This window comes from Pelodiscus sinensis, chromosome 10 (assembly GCF_049634645.1).
Source record: "Pelodiscus sinensis isolate JC-2024 chromosome 10, ASM4963464v1, whole genome shotgun sequence".
Lineage (NCBI taxonomy): Eukaryota > Metazoa > Chordata > Testudines > Trionychidae > Pelodiscus > Pelodiscus sinensis.
Window position 1 is genome coordinate 51974901 of NC_134720.1, and position 20676 is coordinate 51995576.

The following is a 20676-nucleotide window of genomic DNA, read 5'->3' on the forward strand; positions in this document are numbered from 1 at the left end:
TGCGCCGTTGCTATTTCAAAATAACTACTCCCCAGAGTATTTCAAAATAATTACTCCCCAGTGCTTCCTGGGGCTCTTAAGTCAAGGTAGTGTGTCCGCATTCATAGAGCCTGCCTCGGACTAATTCCAAGGCTCCCGCATAGTGTGGATAGGCTATTTTGATGTTGTTATTTCAGGAGTTGTTATTTTGAATGAAGTTATTTTGAAATATTTTTCTAGCGTAGACATGGCCTTAGAGACTAACAAAAATATATATAGTATCACGAGCTTTCCTGGGCAAAACCCATGTCTTCAGATGAGCTTGAGTGGAGAAAAAAGTATTACAAAGAGATGAGAGGGAAAAATCCTCCATTTCGCCCAATTTGCATCATGGCATCATAGAACACTAGAACTGAAAGGAAGAAAGGGACCTCCAGAGGTCATCAAGTCCAGTTCCCGGCCCTCCTGGCAGGACCAAACATCATCTCGATCAACCCTTGTCCTGTTGGCAGCTCTTTGTGTTAGAATCCATTTCACTGTTTCTCCCTGAACAGTCTCTTTTGTGGGGGGGTTTCATGCACCTGAGTGGTGGAGAAGAGAAAAAATAAAGGGAAAAGTGTTTGAAAAATGCACGCGCGCGCACATACAAAAGTGGCAGCGAGCTTTGGGCAGGTGTAAAAGCTTGAAACGTTTTTTTAAAATGGACTTGCATTGAAGTTGAATAACGAGGCCTCGATCCTGCCTGATTTTGCACACAACTGCTTATGTTCCTGAAAGTGTAAACACAAGCTCTCCATTCAAGCTCATCTCATCTGAAGAAGTGAGTTTTGCCTCTGCAAGCGCATGACATTCTCTACGTTCCCCATGGCCACGTCTACACTAGGAAATTATTTTGAAATAGCTAAATTCTACTTAACTCCCGATTTAACAAAATCGAACTAGCGTGTCCACACTATGAGGTTGCTTCGAGATGAGCCCGAGGCAGGTTCCATGAATGCGGACACGCTGCCTCGGACTCAGAGCCGCACGAAGCCCCGGAGAGTCATTAGTTCGAATGACGCTGGGGAGTTGATATTTCGAAATAGCAGCAAGGGCGAGGCCACCCTCCCGCTATTTCGAAACAGCTATTTCGGAACTGGCGTGACTCCTGGGGAAAAGCAGGAGTCCAGATTTTTAATTCTGCGCCTGGTTATTTTGCAATAACGGGCGTGTGGACGCGCCGCTTACAAATTCGACCTCGGGGGCTTATGATGAAATAAAGTCCTAGGCTACGTCTAGACTGGCATGATTTTCTGGAAATGCTTTTAATGGAAAAGTTTTCTGTTAAAAGCATTTTCGGAACAGAGCGTCTAGATTGGCACGGACACTTGTCCGCAAAAATCACTTTTTCGTGGCCAATCTAGACGCGCTTTTGTGCAAAAAAGCCCCGATCCCCATTTTCGCGATCCGGTCTTTTCTGTGCAAAACAAATCTGAGCTGTCTACACTGGCCCTTTTGCGCAAAAGTTTTGCGCAAAAGGGACTTTTGCCCGAAGGGGAGCAGCATCGTATTTCCGCAAGAAGCCCTGATTTCTTACCGTAGGAAGTCAGTGCTTTTGCGGAAATTCAAGCGGCCAGTGTAGACAGCTGGCAAGTTTTTCGGGAAAAGTGGCTGATTTTCTGGAAAAACTTGCCAGTCTAGACCCAGCCCCAGTGTGTATGGGGTGATGGGGGAGAGGGATAAGATGCCCCAGAACTCCTTGTTGTTTTTAAAGTGGCAGACTCACAGGGCTACCTGCTTTTAATGTTTGCAAGGGAGGGGGGGCTGAAGTGGGACCCTCAGGAGTAATCTGGAAAATCCTCCTTCCCAGTCCAGGCGGAGACAGTCCCTCCCGTGAACCCGTCCCACCGCTCTCCCCCCTTCTCTGGCAAGGCAGGCACCCTTCTTTCCACCGCCCCCCTCCTCCCGCTCGCCAGCCCCATCCCTTACATGGACACCCGGGCCTGCGGGGAAAGGCAGGAATTTGGGCCCTGACGTCAGCCCGCAGCGCTCCCGGCCGGGTCTGGGGTGCGGGGGCGGCCGCGAGGCAGAAGTTTCACTTTTTGTTGCGGGGGCTTCCCTGGACTTTCCCGTGGGGTTCCCACGCTCGGTCCCCGCCCCGCGCCGGAGCCGGGAGCGCGAGGTAAGGGGGGTGCCAAGGGGGCAGGCGCAGGGATGGGGGGAGCGTGCAAAGGGGGGGGGGGCTGAGCTGCTGCAGCCGGGGGTCCGCCCCGCAGCCCGTGCAAGGGCCGGATCTGCGGGGGAAGAGCAGGCTGCGGGGCAGCCCCAGCCCGGGCCGGCCGGGGAGGGGACTGGGCGCTGATGCAGCCCCGGCGCCGCCCCCCGCCCCACCTACCCCCGCAGCCTCCGCCCTCCTGCCGCCGCCGCCGCCGCCGCTCTCGCCTCCGCCTCCCCCCCGAGGTAGGGTGCAAATTCTCACCCCCCGCCCCGCCGCCCGGCTGCGGCCCCGGGCGGGGCGCGCTGTATGGGGCCCGTGGGCGGCGGCCCCTCCCTCGGCCGGCCCGGGGCTGCTGGCCTGCCTGGGGCGGGGAGCAGAGGCCCCGGCCGGCCGGGATCGCCTGCCCTACTGCCCGCGGGGTGGGGAGAAACCGGGACACACGGGGGGGAGCCCAGGAAACTTCCCTGGCACTTAGGGGCCCCCGCCCCCCGTGCAGCGGGGGAGCCTGGCGCTGCATTCCTGGGGGCACTGCCAGGCTGGGGCAGGGGGCAGAGCAGGCTGGAAGGACAGAGGGATGCTCCCCCTCCCCCCACCCGCTTTGCCCAGGGGTCAGGGCAGCTGGGGGTAGAACTGCAGAGCAAGCGGGTGTGAGCTCTTCTTTCCAGGGGGCTGCGCGGTGGGGGGCACCCCTTGTCCTGGGGGCGGGGGGTTAACATCCTGTGCCCTGGATGGAGCGGACAGGAACGCACCCAGCCCTTGATTGGCTTCAGGCAGTTGTCCCGCTGCCTTGTCTTGTTGCCTCCTTGGTCTCTCCCCTGGCCTTGCGCAACAAGAAGTTGGTTAGGACAGGGATGGGCCTGGTGCTTTGTCGAAAGGGACCCCGGTCCTGGTAGCAATAACACTAGGTGTGGTAGGCTCTGGCACGCTTTCTCGTGCAAGAAAGTCGGCCCTTCCCAAGCAGAAATGTCCCCCATGCTGACGGTCACCCCTTTTATTTTCCTTCCGATTGACAGATTCCATTCTCCTCATTGTTCCGGAGAACTCTGGGCACCCCCTGGAGCTTGGTTTGCAAGGGAGGGGTGTTGGGAGGGGAAGCGAATGCCGTGATCGCTTTGGTGGCTGCATTGGACCATGAAATCCATTGGCCTCCCTCAGTGTTATGACGTAGGAGGCTATTCTTTTCGTGGCCACTCCCTGGTAGGCTCGCTTTTGCCCATTGACCTTTCCCCCACATCTGGGATGGGCCGGCGTTTGAGTTGGTGCGAGTGTAAAGCGTACTGTGTTGACTTAAGAGGCAAGTTCTGCCGCAAAGTGAAAACACTTTGCTCTGTGCACCACTGACCCTTTCCACGTGCAGTGGAAAGTCTCAGTCCGAAAGGGCTTGCATTGATTTGGATGGTAGTTCTGCGCTTGCAGGGCCCCTAGGTTTGTGCTCGGCAGAGGCTGGGTGCATGCCAGGTGGGAGTAACTTCCTGGGCAAAATCTGCCAGAAGAGTCGTTTTGCAAAAAGGATACGGCAGGACTGCGACCTTGCTGGCCCTCCGCTCGCGTGGCGAGAAATGCCATATAAATGACCGGATATAGGACCCTGGAGCGAGGAGAATGGGTGTGAGCATGGAACACACCGTAGTTCATCAGCTGGTTGCTGGTGGTTTTGTCCCACGTTGGTAGGAACGGAGAGCCGTTCTCCGGCCTGTGTGAGATGAGTTGGTGGGCTCAGCCTGCTCTGTGGAGAAAATCCATCCATGTAGGACTGTGTCACTTCCAGCTGGAAAAGACGTCGGGTTACTCAGTCCATTTCCTTGCCAAGACACGCTTCTTCCTATGTTTTATCCCGCTGGTCCCCGACCGGGCTAAATATCCCAGATGATGGGGCTTCCTCTGAGTGACGACCTAGCGTGGTAGGGGGATTCTTATCATTGCAGAGCTTCTGGAAATGATTAGACAAGCACCCGATCTAAGTATTTTTATTTCTAAGGAGTGGGGATGAACTATGTAGCCTCTTGAGGCCTCTTCCCCTGTGTTTCTGTGATTAATACGCAGCAAAGAAAGATCTTATTATCAGGAAGTTTTCTCTTCTAGTCAGCTTGGTTTTCCCCTTTTAGTTTCGCCCTATCATTCGTGTTGTATTCCTCCCCGTTGGTGTATCTTCAGTAAGCCTTTTACCCACAACGGGGGCAGGGAAGCCTCGCATACGTACAGCATTCGTTCTTACCGCCATATAGGGGTGTCAAAATTCCTCCAGCCTCTGCTTTCTGGGGCTCCCTTCCATCCTGTCATCTGTGACTGACCCCAATATCTAACGCGTCGGAGTCGGGAATAAACGTGTCTCAGTTGTTTTCTGCAGAATTTCTTGCACCTTCCCTAAACCAGCTGGTGCTGGCTGCGGTTGATGGTCAGTTACCAGCGGTAGGGGGACCACTGGTCTGACCCAGTAGGGCAGTTCCGATGCACCGGTGTTAGACCAGCCGTGGGAAAAGTTCTGAAAATTCCCAGTGAAGACACCCCGCTAGACTAGGGATGTGGGGGGTTCACTGGTTAACCAGTAAGCCTTACTTTTAACGGGTGAGGCTTGCTGGTGATGGTTAACCGGTGGGGGGCAAGGGGCTGCTCTAGCCGGGCTGGAGCGGCCTCCTCTCTCATCCCCTCTTTAACCACTCAGCCAGTTCAACGGGATTTTACATCCCTAGTCTGGGCTCCGTTCCGTTTGCCAAAGGCCTTCAGTTGTGTGTTGCTCACCATTGAACACAGCATTCCAGAGCTCTGCGGAGAGGGACCATGTTTCGCTGGGGTTGCTCTGCCTGCACCCCAACCCCGATTCACCATGGACCAGTCATGTGCCAGCTCACATGTACATTCCTGTCCACGATCACGCCGCTCTCAGCATTCTTGCTTTCCAGATTTCTCGCCGTCGCTGAATCGCGGTGTTTTCCATCATGCAAATGTTAACCACCTATTATGATTGGCAGTCGCTAGCACCCTCATTAGATGTCTTGGCTGAAAAACCTAGGAATGGGCTGGCACTGGAAACTTGAATTCTCTTGCCCGTAGAAATGTTCCCTGCAGAATGTGGTTTTGAGGACCACTAGCAGGGGAAGCTTGGGCTGTGAAGATCGGCCTTCTGATTTGTCTATCCGGCACCTTCCTGTAGTTGAATGGTGGGCATGCTGCACACATGGGGGGCTCTGTGTGTGGCCCACAAGACGTTTTGTTTACCGTTGCCAGATTCTGCTGAGGTGGTGTTTTTTTTGTTGTTGTCTGCATTGTTGTTGTTGTTGTTTTTTTTTTACTAGCATTACTGAAGTGACACCCACACAAAGCCAAGGAACAGGAAGGGAGGGGCGGGCTGATTGCACACAACGGTGTGAGAACCGTGTGCTCCCTCTGCATCCAATCACAGTGCTGCCACGGGTCTGTCCGTGCCTCCTCCCCCCGCCAATTCGAGGGATGCCAGTACAGTGAGCAAAACTGGCCTATCCCGGGAGACCAACTTGGGCATGACAATTTAGCGGCCCGCTGAGGTACAGGAGGGCCACTCCCTCACTTAGGTTGCCCCTCACTGTCCTAGTCGCTACATTTCCAAGGCTGACAATTATATCGCTGTGCCGTGTAAGGACTTGCAATTCCACATCCAGGACTGCTGTTCAAAAAGCACCACTCAAAAAGTCGGAGCTACCAGGGGGGATTTTCAGCCCTGATAGCTCCCTTCAGATCCCGGCTGCGTCTGGAAATGCCAGTTGTGCAGGCCATAATAGGTTCATTTGCCTGTTTGTGGCAGATTGCACGGCAGATAGTATTATTCTCAGATAGATTTGGGCCTCTCTTTGGCTCCCCTTGGAATATGAGAATTTAGTTGGCTGCTGTCTTGAACTTCTGCAGCTGGGAATTACGAAAGCTTGAAATATGAGTCTTTAAAAACAGCGTAAATTCAGCCCAAGTCTGCACCCAGTATGGTGCACAGTATTCGTCCTGTAAAAAATTCAGTCTAAGGATAAATAGGTGAGTCGGTACTAACTACTCAGCGTGAATGAAGATTGAAAAATAATATCTAGAGCCCTGCACGGATGCAACATTTGTATCCGCATCCCCATCTATCGCTGCAAAAATGAGCTGCGAATATCCACACGTTACCAGGAGTGTTGTGAGCAGGACGCGACAAGTCATTCTTCCGTGCTGCTCTGCGCTGATTAGGCCTCAAGTGGAGTGTTGTGTCCAGTTCTGGGCACCACATTTCAGGAAAGAGGTGGAGAAATTGGAGAGGGTCCAGAGAAGAGCAACCAAAATTAAATGTCTAGAGGACATGAGCTGTGAGGGAAGGCTGAGGGAATTGGGTTTGTTTAGTTGGGAAAGAGAAGACGGAGAGGAGACATGATAGCGATTTTCAAGTATCTAAAAGGGTGTTACAAGGAGGAGGGAGGAAAAATTCTTCCCCTTGGCCTCTGAGGACAGGACAAGCAGCAAAGGGCTTAAACTGCAGCAAGGGAGGTTTAGGTTGGACATTAGGAAAATCTTCCTACCTATCAGGGTGGTAAAGCACTGGAATAAATTGCCTAGGGGGGTTGTGGAATCTCCATCACTGGAGATATTTAAGAGCAGGTTGGACACTCATCTGCCAGGGATGATCTAGATCAGGGCTAGTCAACTTTTCAAGCCCTGGGGGCCACAGTGATACTCTCAGCACATGCGAAGGGCCGCAACGTAAGTGTGATTGCAAATACATGCCAATATATGCAAATAGCTTCTTTCACACTGATGGGCATGAGTGCAAAGCACTTCCCACAGTGCCCCGGCACTTCCTCCCTGGGAGCTAGAAACGCCAACACCCTGTACCCGTCTGTTCCAGCCAGCTTTTCCGCTTGCGTCTTTCAATGCTCACCCTGCCTGGGAGACACCTCGCCGTTGTGGGGCATGTTCCCAGTGGAGGCCACGTTCAAAGGATCCCACTCGCGGGCAGCATGTTGAGCCCTGTGTAAACCCAAACCGCACCGTGGGCCTCAAACAAACAGGTCGCGGGCCGGGTGTTGAGTAGCCCTGGTCTAGATGGTGCTTGGTCCTGCCGGGAGGGCAGGGGACTGGACTTGATGACCTCACGAGGTCCCTTCCAGTTCTAGTGTGCTATGATTTTATAACTTATGATCGTGATCAGTGGACCTGCTCAGGCATCGGGTGCCCTGTCATGTGATTTGCAAACATAGGGTGTCACCTTGTTTGTTAAAATCATGTTGTCAAGCTCATAGATCAAATCTCATGATTTATCCATGAACTTTAAGCCAGTTGCTTTGTCAGATGATGTGTCATTCCTGCTGCGAGTCTCACACTGCTGTTGAGTTAGGCAGTTCCCATTTCTCCATCAAAGGCACCGCAAGAGATGAGCAAAGCGCAGTGTAGAAATATGAAGGTTCAGAGGAGGATAGCAAAAATAATTAGGGACCTGGGAAAACTCTTATGAAGACAGATTAGAGGCAGGGTTGTTTACTTTAGAAAGGAGACAAATAAGGGACAGAATAAAAGTGTATAATCACAAGTGGGCTGCAGATGGGGGTAATCGGTTGTAACTGTCCCAGCAGAAGAATGAGGGGAAATTGAAGGGCAACTAATTTAAAATGGATTAAAGGAAATGCAGGTTGAACCCCTCTAGTTCGGCACCCTTGGGATCTAATTGGTGCCAAACTGGGGAATTTGCCGGACCACAAGAGGTTAGTATTGTCTTGCAGCACGACCAACACTTCCACTGCTTACTGGGCAATTGGAAGACACTTAGGAGTAAATCAGAGCTAAATAACAGCACAGAACACTGAGAGCCAGGACTGGAGGCTGCAAGCAAACTTTATGGAACCCCGGGAAACTTGACTGCACCCATGATAAGTGGACATCCGGCTCACTGGAATCATGGACTATGGATATTGCCGGATTAGAGAGGTTCAACCTGTACTTTTTGGGACAGTTTGCGATTAGACTACGGAACAAGAACGTGGCAACGTTCAAAAAGGGGTCAGCCGTTTATTTTTATGCATCACGAGACTATCTAGCATTATAAGAGTTTTTAGTAGCAATGAAAGCTTTCGCTCCATGGTTTAAACTGTTCTCTAACTATTGGCGATCAGGGGAGTTCTGGCAGTATTTTTCAGAGGCATCTGATAGCGGACTGTGTAGGACGCGGTCCCTGGATTAGGAGGAGCACCGGTACGGTGTGGTAATGCCCATGAATGCATTTCACTTCAGTGTTATTTTTCTCAGCTCCATTTGGCCTTCGGAGTCACTCTTGAACATATCGCCTCTTGCGATATCTAAAACGGCATGCCGTTCCAGTACCCATATTAAGTTTTGGCCCGCAAGGGAAGCTCAGATTTTGTATGGATACCTTCTGGGGTTTTACAGTAAGAACGTAGTGACACGGTGACAATAGTGAAATATGTAGAGCAGTGGTCCCCAACCACTGGAGGTTGCTGGGCGCCAGGGGGCGTGGCCATTCGCCTGCCAGGTGCCAGAGGGTGGGGACACTTGCGCGCCCGGGGGCAGGGCCCCCCCATAGCCACGTGCCCGGGGCTGGTGCCCCCTCCAAGCGCCGTGCGCCCAGAGCGCGGGCGGCCAATCTGCGGTGCTCCCAGGGCCGGCGCTCACCGTGCACCATGCACCCGGGACTGGCTCCGGCACCATGCATGCGGCACGTGCCCGGGGCCAGGCCAGCCCCGAGCACTTGACGGGCGCACACAAATGCCCCCGCGGGCACCGTGTTGGGGACCACTGACGTAGTGGTTGGACCTCCCTGGGCCAGCACCCTTGGAATCTAACTGGTCCGGAACAAGGGATTTTGCCAGCCCAGGGGAGGTCGTTTCTGGCCCCCCAGCCTGGTTTGCCTTTGTGGCTGCTGGCTTCCCCGCCAGGTCACTGCCTTGCCAGCAGCCCAGGACTGCTGGGCGCCCAGGACTGCTGGGCTCCCAGCCCACCAGCCTTGTTGCAGCAGCCCATGGTCCCGCTGCTGGGGCTCCCAAACCTCTGTGGCTGCCTGCTGCCCGGGGATGGCAGATTGCTGCCTCTCGAGCTCGCTGGCGGCTCTGGCCTGCCCAGCTGGGCTCCTGCCTCTGGTCCCCACTGGGACTCCCTGGTCGTCCAGCAGCATCCAGGCCCACAGAGGTTTCTGGACCAGGGAGTCCCGGTTTAGAGCCCTTCCTTTCAGTCCATTCGTGCCTTTCAGGACTAGAATCCCATCGCTCTCTTGGACTCCCACGGAGCAGTGCAAACACTGCAAGTGTTGTTCTAAGGGCTGGTTGGCCCCGGAGCAGAAACGTGGCAGTTGCTTTCGTGGCACTGCATTCTCACGGGAACGTGCAAAAGTTGATATTGGCGAAGGCTGACAGGTTGTGTGTTGTTTTGTTCGTGTTTTTTTTAAGCTTTGCAAGAAAGAAACAAACAGAGAAAAGAAAACAAATCAAACCGAAAACCACAGACGGAAAAAAAACCCCATGAAGTTGCAAGGCTTTTGACAGTTTATGCCTGCCTAAGAAATTGGGTTAGGTCGGTGTACAGCTTAGCAGTTTCTTCTCCTAGTGCTTCTGGGCACAGGAAGATAGATGGGATGTAATGCTACTAATCCAAACTCTCTCCCGCACCTAATCATAGTGACTAAGATGAATAGCAAAGGCACACAAGCAAAGGTGCTGCCTTCGTGCCAGGGAGAGGCGTGAAAGTCATGATTTTAAGTAAAAAAAATAATAAAAAATCGGTATCTGTTGTTGGGATCTGAGACTGACTGTCATATGCGTGAGTCACTCATAAACACTACCAAAGTCTTGCAGTATGCTCAAGGAAGGAAAACAAACGTTGGAGGAGTTGAGCTGTTGATAACTTTTTCTTAGAAAAGATGCAGACGGCTGAGTAGCACCGTCTCCAGTCGGGCTGGTGTTTTCATAGATTCATTGCTCTTTCGGCCAGAAGGAACAGTTTAGTCTGCAGAAGAGAAGAGTGAGGGGGGATTTGAGAGCAGCCTTCAACTCCCTGAAGGGAGGTTTCAGAAAGGATGGAGAGAGGCTGTTCTCGGTGGTGGTAGATGGCAGAACGGGGAGCGATGGTCTCAAGTTGCAGTGGGGGAGGTCTAGGTTGGAGATTAGGAAAAACGATTTCCCTAGGGGAGTGGTGAAGCACTGGGATGGGTTCCCTAGGGAGGGGGTGGAATCTCTATCTCTACAGGTTTTTAAGTCCCGGCTTGACAAAGCCCTGGCTGGGATGATTGACTTGAGATCGGTCATGCATTGGGCAGGGGGCTGGACTCGATGACTCCTGAGGTCCCTGCCAGTCCTAGGATTCTACGATTTAAAATAGTCATTTCTCATTGGTGGGCCTGGTGGCTGTAGATGGGCTGAAGGACATGGAATTTGCAGCCCAGGGAGGGTAATCCAATTTCAAAAATCCGACCATTTTCCCCCTCTTAGAGTCATCAAAATAGTCATGGTCAGCCCCATTTTTATGACCGTGTCCTGTAGCCAGTCCTACTGGTTTAATGTACGTTTTTCTCTTTGCCCCTCTTCTGTCTGCACCGTCACGGGCTGGCAGGGTCCGTCAGCTCATACCAACAGATGTAATTACTGTGTGAGTGATTCACAACAACTTTGGAGCCAGAGCTAGATGCTGGTAGTTCTTAAAACACATGATCCGTCTACTTTGAGCTAATCGACGTTTCTTAATCTGGCAATTGCACCATCTCCTTTATCGTCTTTGTGAGCTAGCCACTAGAGAGCAAAATCATTCACTCTTTGAAAGACAGCAAAGAGACTGTTGTAGATGTAGAGATGCCTTATGCCGAAAATGTGGCTTCTTCCTAAGCTTGTCTCCGTAGACCAGGAGGATGTATCCATCTGCAGCTTGATTTTTGGATATCAAACTTTGTAGAAAAAGTTAAAAGTTTGTACTGTTTATTTACGAGATTGCCTGCGAGTAGGAATTTTCATACTGCAGGTACATGTTGTATTGAAAAAGGTGCAGTCTCTGAGGCTCCATCTACACTGGGGGTGTTTTGCAGAAGAGGAAATGCAAATGGAGCTCTCATTTGCATATCTTGCATTCTCATTTGCATATCTTCTTCCCATCCATTTGTGGAAGAGGTTTTTGTGATAGAAAGCCCTGTGTAGGTGGGGCCATGTGTCGGAAAAAACCCTTTTGCGCAAGAGCCTGTAAACCTCATTTTTTGAGGAATAAGGGCTCTTGCGCAAAAGGTTTTTTTTCCGACAAATGGCCCCACCTACACAGGGCTTTCTATCACAAAAACCTCTTCCGCAAAACGGATTAGAAGAAGATATGCAAATGAGTGTGCGAGATATGCAAACGAGTGCTCCATTTGCATTTCCTCGTCTGCAAAACACCCGCAGTGTAGATGGAGCCTGAATGATAGAGTCATGAAAGGTAGGGCTGGAAGGAATGAGATGTCGTTAGATCCAGGCCCCTGCGCGGAGTGGGACCGAAGTTCCCGAGAAACGTTTGCCAAACCCGTTGAAAAACTCTAGTGATGGGGATTCCGCATCCTCCCTTGGAAACTCGTTGCGACGCTTCGCTGACCTTAGAGTTGGAAAGTTTCCCCTCGTAACTAACCTAAATCTCCCTTATTTCTGAGGAAGCTCATTGCTTCCCTGTATCCTCTGAAGGCTTTACATTGTTGGCTTTACGTTGTATCACAGCCCTTAACAACCCTGAAGACTGTTTGGCTAAGTTAGTGCGTGTGGCTTTGGAACAAGCAAGCCGTTACGGGAAGGAGGCGGGGCTTCAACAATAGCCTAGATCAGTGGTCGCCACAAGCCATCAGTAGTTCATAGGCGTTGGGTGGCACATGGGAAATGAGGTCTCTGGACAGGTGTGTCCTCCATCCTCATTGACCCTTCCATTGCCACGCCTTGCAGGGACCACGCTGCTAGAGAAGTGGGGGAGATGGAATTAGGGAAGTTGTCAGTGAGCCCCGGGGCACGTTGGTGCTGGAACTTGAGCTTTGTGCATGTGCGCGAATCGCTGCTTGGTCTAGTGGAACGGACGCTGAGCTGCACTTGAGATGTGGATTCGGTATCAAGAAGCGAGTAATTGACAAATCGTGTAGTCGATACAATTTGTAACAACCACACGATTAGTTGATAAGTGCCAGGTGGCTCTTGCTACATTTAAAAGGCAGAGGTGCAGTGGTCTGGGACCTTGCACGAGCTGGGGCTGCTTAGTCCTGCGTTGCGCTGGGTCCCAGACCACTGTGCATCTGCCTCCCCTGCCCCACTTAATTCCCCCACCGCACCGTGGAGATGGTGCAGGGGGAAACCGGCTTTTAAGCCAACTCCCCCCAGCACAGGCTCCTGCTCCCACCCCATTGCTGCCTCTGCTGCAGAGGCAGCAAGGCGAGAGGAAAGCGAGTGGTCGAGTAGTGACGCAACTAGTCGCTTACATCCCTAGTTTAGTACCTGATCCAACTCGAGGCTCCTTGTATGTCAGAGTGTATGGCCAGAAGGGATGATTGTATCTTTTAGTCTGAGTTCCTGTAAATTGCAGGCCTTGGACAACTCATTTAATCTTCCCCGTGCCTCAGTTTCCCACGTGCAAAATGGGAGTAATGCTTCCCTCCCTCTCAGCAGTGTTAAGGATAAAATACATTCACGGTTGTGCGGCATGTGGAGACCGCAGCGGTGTCTGTGTGGGCACGAGGGGGAATAGAACAACTCATATCGATGGACACTACCTGTTCTGTGGATAAATGGCTTTCCGTTCCCAGGTAGGAGTGTCGAAGCAGCATTGTTCACTATTTACACCCTCTTCGCTACAGTAAATCGGTTTAGCACGCTGCCTTCGAGACGGACAAACGTCGGCGGAGCCCTTGTGCCATTCCGCCTTGCATGGAATAGTCCGTTTTCGATTTAATAAGGCCATTTATCTCAAGGTAATAAAATACCAACTGACTCGGTGCAGCCATCTTGTTTAATGTCAATTAAGGGCTCCACCTACCTCGCATGCTGGGTGAAATTTAATAGAAGTTCAGTTAAGCATTTATTGCGTATTTAATTTAAAATTAAGCTGATCACCACAGTTGCTAACAGACACTGAGCATTCAATTAACATCCCACGAACTGCATCTGTAGCTCTAAATCATCTACTGTCTGGGTCTTGTGTATGGGTCTTGTATATCCCCATCACCTGGTAACCCCTCCCTCCAATTTGTTTTCCACAACGGCTCGGCTCGTTAATGTTCCTAGGAGCTGGGAATACCTCGCCCTTCCTTTCCACTTGTTGCAACAGCATTTTCCAGGTGAGAACAGAATCGGGGCGGGGCAGCATTTGAAATCTGTTGCTCTTCTTGGGCAAAGGGAGAAACGTCAGGCACCTTCACCTGTCCCAGTGGGAATACTTCATTCAGGGGCCATGGGAATGCGGTGAAACAGAGTTGGCATGAACTGCCCCGTTAAGAGGCAGCTAGAAATATCAGAATCGCCCTTAAGGAGAAAAAGGGAGTGGTGCATCCCAACCACGGTATTGTGACCTTAACTTGGTATTTCCCAGGTTTTTTTTTAAATACTTAGGCTAGGCTGAAAAAATTCCTCAATACTAAAACTGGGTGAAAATAAACCTCAAGGTGTTAAGCGAACATTTACAAAGGAAAGCATCTTTCAATGGGAAATGTAGCCAATCTTGTTTATACCTCTCAGCTGATAACCCCTCCCCCCAATTTGTTTTCCAAAATGGATCATTTTGACAAAAAAAGTTTGCAAACATTCAAGAGTTTTCAGCTAAAAACAGAATCGAATGTTTGCTGTCAGATTTCATCTCTTTATTGCACAACACATTTTTTACCCACATGGGCTAGGTAAAATGCCTATAAGGTATTTGATGCCTATAAGCATATGGCATTTTATTTTGCATGCAGTGCACATAATAAGTTGCCTCATGGACCACAGCATTTTAAAATTTCTGTGCTGATGTATTTCCCCTCTGGCCTAGCAGATACCCTCTCTTTGGGGTGAAAGAAGAATTCAGTTTCCATGGCCTTTGAGTCATGGTGAGAGAGCTATCAAGTGGTCCCATTAGCTCCTAATATGTTGGTGGTGATATTGATGTGGTGTCGTGTTCTATGAGATTTGGGTTGTACGCTCACCAGTTTATTTGGAGATGGTGACCAATCAGTTATCCGATGGTAATTCCTTCACAAACACAATTTTTTTCATGAAACGCACAGTCAACCTGTGGAACTCCTTGCCAGAGGATGTTGTGAAGGCCAAGACTTTAACGGAGTTCAAAAAAGAACTAGATACGTTCATGGAGGTTAGGTCCATCAATGCGACTTAGCCAGGATGGGTAGGAATGGTGTCCCTTTGTTTGTCAGAGGCTTAGAATGGGTGACAGGGTCCTGTTCTGATGATTCCTTTTGAGGTACCTGGCATTGGCCACTGTTGGAAGACAGGACACTGGGCTAGATGACCCCTTGGTCTGACCCCGTATGGCCGCGCTCATGTTCTTATGTACGCATAGAAAATAGCACGTCCACCTCTGTCTGAGGTGTTTCTAGGGTTCTCCTTGCTCCAGCGATGTGGGTGAGAAGGGAGTGATGTATGTAGGGGTGGAAAAGGGTGGGGGGAAATTGGTTGGGGCTGTCATCACTTCCCTGTGGAATCACCATGGCGACCTGGAGTTATGCGGCGTTGAAGAGGAGGACATATGTTCTGAGGACCAGGGAAAGAGAGAAAGTAGAGGGAAAAATGGCTGAAAATCAGCGCTAGTGATGAGTCTTAGGAGCAGCCACGGCGTTAGAGCGGGGAACTCAACACTCCAAGCGCAGGTTCTCTGTGGCGCATCGCAGTGCAGGAGAGTCTGTGCTTGGGAGACAGATTTTGTCTACGCTGCTCAGGAGAAATATTTTCTGGCGCTCAGAATACAGGCTGGTAACACAAACCATCTAGTGAATCAGCCAACAAACCATCTAGTGAATCAGCCAGGCCATGTCTACACTGGGAAGTTATTTCGAAATGACTAAATTTGACTTCAGTACTCCCGATTTGACAGGTTTGAACTTGCGTGTCCTCGCTACGGGGAAGCACTGAAATGAGGCCGAGGCAGGAAGCACTCTGCGGAGCCATGGGAGGCCTCTTGGAGACCAATTAATTCGGATTAACGGTGGCAGTGTCCACACGAATGTTATTTCGGACGTACAGGTTCAGAATTCGCATTTTTCCTGATGAAAAGCAGGACTACAGAGTTCGAATTCCGCGGCCCATTATTCCAATGTAACGGGATTGGTAGTGTAGACGCACCGCTTACTAATTGGAATTTGGGAGGGTTATTTCAGACCAAGGTCCTAGTATAGACCAGGGCCCAGATACACACCTTTTTGAGTTCAACAACATCCTTATGCTCGCAAAGGCAAAAATGAGCCATGGACAGGACTCAGGCTGCGTGTACACCCTTCAGTTTGGCCCCACGGTGCATCTGTATTATGCGATAGTATTTAATTACAGGAGCCCGCATTGTTTTTTTTCCCACCGTGTGCCAAACAGACAGCGTTCACTCAATGAGCAGTCCTTGGCCAAAGCCTTATTTACTGTACACGGCTCGAACCTTGCGGTGCAAACAGGACGATGAATTTCCTCATGCTTTTCTGTGGTGCTCATAGCTCGCCTGTGAATGCTTCACCAACGTGAATGGGTTTGTTTTTCACAAAACCCTTGTGAAAGGAGGGGGCAGCCAGAGGCTCGTCTTACACCTCAAACACCGAGAGAGAGAGAGGAAGGGCAAACGTATCCACCACTTTGGGGATGGGGGGGGGGGTCCAGTTTTAAAGTCCTTGGACCTGATTTGTCAGAGTATTTTGCTGCAGAGAGGACTTGCGCTCTCAGCTCACTGGGGGTGCTCTCTGCGGATTCCTCCCCCCGCCCAACCTGGGTCTCAAGACAAGCCGCCCAGTTCTCTCACCCCTACTCCCAGTGTCCTGCACAGCCAGTCCCAATTTCCTCCTTCCCAGCTCCTCATCTGAGCTCTCTTCCTTCGACCCTGGTCTCCGGCCAACATTCCCGTCCCGAGGGTCAGTGGACTCTTTGGGGAATTTAGCTGCTAGAATATAAGCAGCCTTTACTGCAGGGGTGGAGAACCTAAGGCCCGGGGGCCGGATGTGGCCCCTGGCTTGCATGGATCCGGCCCCTGAGGTTCAGGGCTCCCCCTCCCAGCAGGGGGAAGTGGGTGCTGGCACTCCATTGCCCCCAAGGGGCTGGAGCACACAAAATCTACCAGTCCAGGTCCCCTTAGGCTCTGGTGTGTGAGGGGAATGTGGAGAGCATCTTTCTTCTTCTCAGTCGGGGACCACGTCAGTGAGGGTTTGTGTTTTGGGGGAGGGGGCTTCTCACTTGTGTGTGCCCCCGACTGATTTTTCTGTGGGTCAGCGGCCCCAACCCCCTCTCCCCCCAAATTCCCCAATCCCTTGCTTTACTGAGTGTGTGCAAACTCTGATGTCCCTCCCCCAAAGGGTTATGTTTTGGCCAATATTTGTATAGGGACACAAAAGTAAGCCTCTGGTAGATGTTCAAGTTCCTTCTTAAAAGGCTTTAAAGAATTGCCTGTCTGGAATTTTTTTATCCTGGCCAAAACAACGTGTTTTCCCCCTAGCGTCTGTCTTTGAAATGGCTAAGCCAGCGGTTCTCAAACTTTCTGGGCTCCGGAGCCCTTTACGTGGGTAAAAATGTATGGGGAGCCCCAGTGGTCCACTGATGGCATGTGTTGGACCGATCGATGTTTCCAGTTTGTCAACCGCGCGGAGCCCCCGGAGATGTCTCGCGAAGCCCTGGGGTTCTGTGGAACACAGTTTGAGAAACACTGGGCTAAACCATTGGGTCTGGGGGGGAGGAAAAAAAAGTCTGAGGCAGACCCCCAGCATGGAGAAGTTCAGCCCAAGGTCTTACACTTTGGCAAAGTTATGATCAGCTGAGTAGTAGGCCCTAGGATGGGAAGAGTCAGACAACATTAAGGATAGCAGGTGCTACCCTTCTTGCTTATCACATGACACTGAGCAGTCACTATGGGTATGTCTACACTACCCTCCTAGTTCGAACTAGGAGGGTAATGTAGGCATACCGCACTTGCAAATGAAGCCCGGGATTTGAATTTCCCGGGCTTCATTTGCATAAACTGGGCGCTGCCATTTTTAAATCCCTGCTCGTTCGAACCCCGTGCCGCGCGGCTACACGCGGCATGAACTAGGTAGTCTTCCTAGTTCGAACTAACGGGGTAGTGTAGACATACCCTATGAGACGTTCTAGGACAGGGGTGTGCAAAAGGGCCAGTCAGGGCCTGGGGGCAGGGGAGCTGCATGAAGCTTCCTTCGCCCTGCCCCGGCCCAGCGAGGAGCCCGCAAAGTGCCACATGCTCCTGGCAGGGCGGGAGGGGGCTTCCTGCGTTCCCCAGCCCCCCAAGCCCTGATTGGCATGGGGTGGGGGGGAGTGTGCTGAGCCTCTTCCAGGGCATGGGTGCCTAGTGGGAAGGGGGGGCAAAGGGTCTCCCCCACCCGCAGAGCAATCATGGTCTGGGGTGGGTAGCCCCGCCTCTTCCCATTTAGGCATCACCCCTTCCTGTTTAGGCCCCGCCCCTTCAGGAGTGGCCGTAGGCTTCTTCGAACGTTTTTGAAGTGGCCCCTGGGCAAAAATTCTTGCCCACCCCTGTTCTAGGATATTGCTTGGTTCCAGAGTACAATCACTTGGGCAGAGATAAGGTGGCATCAGACGTTATATCCTGAATGTTCACTGAGGAACTGACAATGCAGTTAAGGGTATGCTGGTATCACTTTTCCTTTATGTGTACCAGCGATGGTACAAATCACAAGCTGGGCTTTCTAAAGGACCTGAAGAGGTTTAGGTACCCAACTCTTGAGGGCTTGTCTTAAATACACGGAAGATCGACACTGCTGCAGTCAATCATCCGGAGTTTGATTTAGTGGGTCTGGCAAAGACCCGCTAAACCGAACTCAGGCGGTGCCCCTGTGGGTGCCGATACTCCTGCTCCTGTGCGGAGTAAGGAACGCCGCTGGGAGTGTTTGCTTCCATTGACCTTCCGCTGTGGGGATGGCAGGGAAATTCATATTAAGGTACCTCGACTCCAGACTTCTTTGAAAATCCCAGCTGGTCACGGTGGGGAGCGGAGCGATAAATTGTCATGTCAATTTCACATTACTGAGCTTTCCCGTCTGTTGCTGGGAAAATGAGACCTGCCAGAACTGCAGCGACCACTAGTTTATTGCAGTCTTACAGTGCCTTTATCCTCACCCTGCCTCACCTGTTTGTCGGTGTCTCTGCCTTGTCGTAATCCTCAAGTATGAACAGCCGGGGGCAGGGACTGTCTTGGTTTTACTTGTGCATGCAGCCGCTAGCATTGGGAGAATCCTGATCTCTCACTGGGGCGCAGTGTCGCTAGAAACGGCCGCAGTTTAAAGAATCAGAATAATTATGTGAAGGGATTGTGAAGGTGGCTGAAAGTGAGGAATGAAGTGAGGAATGAAGTGTGGGAAAGACAGAGAATAAGCTGGCTATCCAGATGAGCTTCTGAACGGTTAGAAGATCTTCCCCAGGAAGTCACAGAGGGGTCACCGTGTTAGTTCTGTAACTTTAAAACCAACAAGTAGTCCTGTGGCACTTTAGAAACTAACAAAAATATATATTTAGCATCATGAGCTCTTGTGGGTAAAACCCACTTCATCAGCTGAAGTGGGTGTTACCCACAGATGCTCACGATTTTATATATTTTTGTTAGTCTCTAAGGTGCCGCAGGAATCCTCGTTTCCCAAGGATGTAAGAACATTAGAACGGCCACACTGGATCAGACCAAAGGTCCATCTAGCCCAGTGTCCTGTCTGCCCACAGTGGCCTGTGCCAGGTGCCCCAGAGGGAGGGAATAGAAGAGGGAATCATCATGTGATCCCTCCCCTGTCATCTATTTCCAGCCTCTGACAAACAGAAGCTAGGGATACCATTCCTACCCCTCCTAATAGCTATTAATGGACCTACCCTCTGTGAATCTATCTAGCTCTTTTTCTGAACCCTGTTAAAGTCCCGGCCTTCACGACATCCTCTGGTAGGGAGTTCCACAGGTTGACTGTGCGCTGAGGGAAGAAAAACTTCCTTTTGTTTGTTTTAAACCTGCTGCCTATTCATTTCATTTGGTGACCCTTAGTTCTTATGCAATGGGAACAAGTAAATAACTTTTCCTTATTCACTTTCCCTATACCTGTCATGATTTTATAGACCTGGGTAATCTGTGGCTCTGAGCCAGACTTCTTTGTTCCTTGTTTTAATCTACACTGGAGTCACCTATTGGTCAGATTGAAACCAATGAGATAACTCTTATAACCACCTACCCCCTGCACATGTGCAAACACGTGGGAAACAGTTGAAAGGAGGAGCTAGCAGCTGTGGCATTTGAACAGATCCTGCCTTCCTGGCCTGAGCTATTTCCTCTTCCTTGTTGCTCTTCTGTTGCAGCCTGTTGTTAATGTTTCACCTAGAAAAAAATGCTGCCAACGCTGAGTGGCAGAGTACATCAGGTGTGTGTGTGGGGAGGGTGAAGCAGTTTAGTGCTGGAGTCTCGAGGCTACCAACAACGCCAGGCTTGGTTCCAAGCAGTTTAGCCTTTTGGAGGGGTAGACGGATGCGCCACCAGGCAGTTTAATGCATATGTGCAGCCCCGGATAAGTGTAGTGACTTGCTCCTAAGAAGAGTGGCAGTAATAGCTTCCTGGCTGTGAAATGGCTGGAGAGCTTAGCCAGAAAGACCCCACAGTGCTTCCTAAGGGTCAACCTCTGGCCAAAATTTGCTCGACTTCTAGGTGCCACACAGTGATGTGCAGCCTGCTGTCCTCCACCTGCATGGGGTTGCACCTTTTCGGTGGTATTGCAGGGGTAGAGATTTCAATTAGGGATGCGAATGGTGAACTGGTGGGGGTGCTTCGGCCCCCACCACACAGCTGGAGCAGCCCCCATCTACCACAGGCCCTGGTCAGGTGCTGTGCAGTCAGGACTCCAGCCCGGCCAGATCAGCCCTTCTCCACGGCAGGGGGAGGAGCCTCTCCAGCCTGTCCAGGGCAGGGGGAGGAGCCTCTCCCGCTTGCCCTCGTTTAATCGGTTAACAGGTTCACGTTTAACCATTAACTAATTATATGGGATTTTACATCCCTAACTTCAGTGTGTCTTGGGATCTTTGTGCTATGTATACAGAGAGAGAGATTAAAAATGACTACCATTAGATAGAAAGCTCCTGGCCGATGGGCTTCAGCTTCGCCAGGACCCCACAGATCTCCCTTTTCTGTTCTGATTTGCGTTGAGAAGCACACCAAACAAAAACCGAAACCAACATGAATTACGTTGGTTGGTGGAATAATTTTTTTTTCTCCTCTTCATAAAAACCTATGGAAAACCAAATGGCAAAGTACCTAGGCTCAAAAGATGCAGCGGAGATGGCTGTTGGAAGCTGTTTTTTCTTATGTTTCTGTATTTATAGGGCACCAGATGTGAACCT

The 20676-nt window shown here is 51.1% G+C and overlaps 1 protein-coding gene across 6 annotated transcripts in view; it reads left to right on the plus strand.

Moving 5' to 3' along the window:
- LPP (LIM domain containing preferred translocation partner in lipoma) overlaps window positions 1–20676 on the plus strand; it is a 555915-nt gene that overhangs the window by 63521 nt on the left and 471718 nt on the right. For 2 of the 6 annotated variants that reach the window (XM_075938238.1, XM_075938235.1), the window contains exon 1: window positions 1993–2140. The exons of 2 other annotated variants lie outside the window; for them this stretch is intronic. The gene's annotated coding sequence lies outside the window, so the exon portion shown is untranslated. Of the gene's footprint in view, window positions 1–1992; window positions 2141–2264; window positions 2419–20676 lie in introns of those variants that run through there. 2 more of the 6 variants (XM_075938237.1, XM_075938234.1) reach the window with 2 other exon arrangements.